The sequence below is a fragment of the Fukomys damarensis genome, unplaced genomic scaffold (genome assembly GCF_012274545.1).
Source record: "Fukomys damarensis isolate Sample0158 unplaced genomic scaffold, DMR_v1.0_HiC HiC_scaffold_4, whole genome shotgun sequence".
In the NCBI taxonomy this organism is placed as follows: domain Eukaryota; kingdom Metazoa; phylum Chordata; class Mammalia; order Rodentia; family Bathyergidae; genus Fukomys; species Fukomys damarensis.
Window position 1 is genome coordinate 24,036,234 of NW_022900916.1, and position 3,459 is coordinate 24,039,692.

General features: G+C 40.3%; 1 pseudogene; it reads right to left on the reverse strand.

The window, feature by feature from the left end:
- LOC104874149 overlaps positions 1-1,542 on the reverse strand; it is a 63,537-nt pseudogene extending 61,995 nt beyond the window's left edge.
- Between the last annotated feature and the right edge of the window lie 1,917 nt (positions 1,543-3,459).

Genomic DNA, 3,459 nt, shown 5'->3' on the forward strand with positions numbered 1-3,459 from the left:
TTTTTTTTTTTTTTTTTAGTTCCTGTTCTTTTATAAAAACATGTTTAATGTCTTAAATACTTCAACTTATAAATGATGACAGTTACAAAATGATATTAAGGGCCAGGGATTTAGTTAGCTCAGTGGTTCCACCGCCTGCCTCACAAGCGCAAGGTCCCATGTTCGATCCCTGGGAACCAAAAAAGAAAAAAAAAAAAGATTTTAAATATAATTTTAAGTGGCCTTAAGTAAACTAGACTATTCAAAATGAATTTTCAATAAATGAAGGTTCTATAAAACACATGGAGATGGCAGAACTTGGAAAGAAAGAATCAGCTGGGTGTCCGGGCCATGGTCCAAGTGAAAAGGAATGTATACCAGTTTTTCTGTTACTCTTACATCCTTGGAACATATCTATGTTACCCTTCTGTAAACCTATCTACAAGGATAGAATAAAAGCTTTCATCTTTGGAGAGAAATGTCAAAGGTGTAGAAAGAGGGAAGTGTGGACAAAGGCATATTTAAGTACGTGGAATCAGAGTTTGGAGGTCCATGAATCTAAAGAGAAAAGCGATTGTTGAAACTATACATAGCTGATTGGGGCATCTCAGTTGCATTCTAAACTGTGATGAGTGGTACCCCTGTAAGGAAGTACAAAAATTGTCACATTTCAATTTCAAGTAAGAGAAAATATTTAACAAAATTGCATATTATCTATGCTGTTCTCTCAAGTTGCAGACTATTTTTAACTCTTAAAAAAAAGGCAAGAATAAGTCCAGGAGATCTTCCATACAATATAGCGATGGTAGGTAGACGATAATAATGCATGTGTGCTTGAAAAGTACTAATAAAGATTTTAAAAATTCTTTTACACACAGACAGGATAAATGTGATAACAGATATGCTCAATAGCTTGATTTAGCTATTCCATAATGTATACACATATCAAAACTTCATGTTGTATAGTACAAATATACACAATTTTTGTTCATTTAAAAAAAAAAAGAAAAAGAAAGCAAGCTACAAGTAGTGGTGTAGGCCTGTAATTCCAGCTGAGGCAAAACGATCACAAATTCAAAGCCCAGCCAGGGCAACATAGGGAGACCCTGTCTCAAAAATAAAATAAGATGAAATGAAATCATAAAAGGAGTAGGGCTGCAGTTCAGGGGTGGAGCACTTGCCTAGCCCTGGGTTTAACCCCTCATTCTGCAAAAAATAAGTAAATAAAATTAAAAGAGTGTTTTTATAAAAGGAGATGAATTTATTGGAAATTGTTTTTGTAGTACTAGTCTGGCAACTGCATGTCAGAGAAGGTGAAGATGTGAGTGTGTTGGGAAGAGGGGTTGGTCATGAGAACACAACCTAGACTAAAGCTGAAACATAAACACAAAGCTCTGAAGGCCTAGACTGGGGTAGTCATAGCGAATGTGGAGAAAAATGGAGAAGACTTACGCAGTGAACTGTCAACATCACTTGGCTGGACTGATCGGGAGACAGGCAAGAGGAATAGGAGGAGAAGGTGATGTCATAGTCACCGCACAGGGCATCGTCATGGCCAAACATGAGAACACAGAGCAAGACCACAACACCCCAGGGAGCCAGCCCAGGGGGCAGAGAACCAGGACCTCCAGTGGCGAGTGAGGGCTCATTTGTTAGGGTGGAGCTACTTGAAGGATAGCAGAGAAAATGAAACGAAGGCAAGGAAATGGGGCAAAAGTTGACAAATAGAAAAAGAGGTATTCATCCCACTGTCAAACAGCCAGCATGGGGCGCAGTGGAAGTACGTGATGCCTGGTACACAGAACCATTCTGTTTTGTATCTGCAGCTCCTGTCCTTACATTGTTTGTACAGGGGTCGTGATGGAACTGCTTTTTGTTGTCCTGCCTTAGTAAGACTTGGTGAATCACACTGCTCTTCTCTGATGCAAAAATCTAGCAGCCCCGGGGCACAGCGTGGCGAGGAGCAAGGAAGGACAAGAAGTAGAGAAACAGAAAGAGAGCCACAAACTTCCCCTGGTTTACAAGTGTGATGAAGGCTGCTCATGAAACACCCTACACGCACGCACTAAAATCAGGTTCTTTCTTCTCACCGCCTGAGAGGATGGACATTGGGCTCAGGAGAATGGGCTCAGAGGATGGACTGCATAGCAGCCCTTGCTTCCCGCTTCCTTCTTTGAATCTGTCACTGATTATCATCCTACCATGAGACTATACCCGCACATTCTCTTTATTTACTTTTACAAATCTTTCTTTCCATGTTTTCTGACGCTTTCAGTATGTATTCTCATCACCAAAAATATATATCTCAAATTTTTATAAATTTGCAAATTTACTGATCACTTTGATTTTTTTCCCCTTTCAGGACCGAAGAAAAAGGATCAAGAGATACAGCTACCCCCTCACAGGGATTTTATGTCATTGCTAGATCTGTGGAGGGTTTCCATTTAATAAGGAATCTAGATTTAATAAGAGGATCTAATTTTTTTGATTGTCTGATGGTTTTATAGGAGCATAGCCCTAGATTCCATTATGAACATCATACACATCTTAGTTTGTTGAGTTGATTTATAAAAACAAGTTAACCATGGGATTCAGTAAATGATGAAACTCAAGAATATTCTGTATGTGTAGTAAATATGTTATTGTTACTGGACTCACTGAGTATGGAGATTCTACGATTCTACCCTAGGTCTTGAGCTCTGTATCTTCTGTTTAGAATTTACAACTGTTAGGAAATTGTACATGTTACTCTAAACTCCTCCATTTTATATCTGACTTCCGGGTTCTTCCTAATTTAAGTTTCGTTTTCCCAACTTAAGTTTCGTTTCCCCCCTCCCAGTTGAATTCTTCCCAGAAATGACGCCAACATCTGATAAGGGACTTCTGCAGGACTAAGACCTTATAAGGCAATGTGGCCTGCAATAAGTTAAAAAACAGCTAATTCCCCTAAAATTGCAAAACTCCCACCCAAGACCCTATAAATGAGCCAGCACTCCTTCCCTTGGTACCCGTCTCCTTTTCTTCGCCTCCCGGCCTTTGTACCTCACCTGACTCCCTTCAATAAAGATCTCCTGCCGGACCTCTCGGGGCGTGAGTGACCTGATTGGGAGGGGGCGCCCAAAGGGGGCTCGAGACCCCTTTCAACAACTGCTTAGGAGCTTAGTAAAAGTTATACAGCAAATGGACTTTCTTTTCAAATGTTCTTCTGCACTGGAGATTCTTTGCCCCTTGGAAAATTAGATAGAACCAAGATTCTTTAAGTGAAAAGGAACCAAATGCCCTTATCCACAAGTTTGTTCCCCAGTAGAATAGCATGTAAGTCAACATGATGGCTTCCTTTATGTGCCATCCGCAGGGGGCTTGTTTGGCCTTCTCTAAGGAGAGGACGACTGGCTGTGGCCATCACATTCTCTCTCCCCCAACAGCAATTTTACTTTGTAATTAAAATGAGCCTTTCTTGAAAAACAAGTAGGACAGACT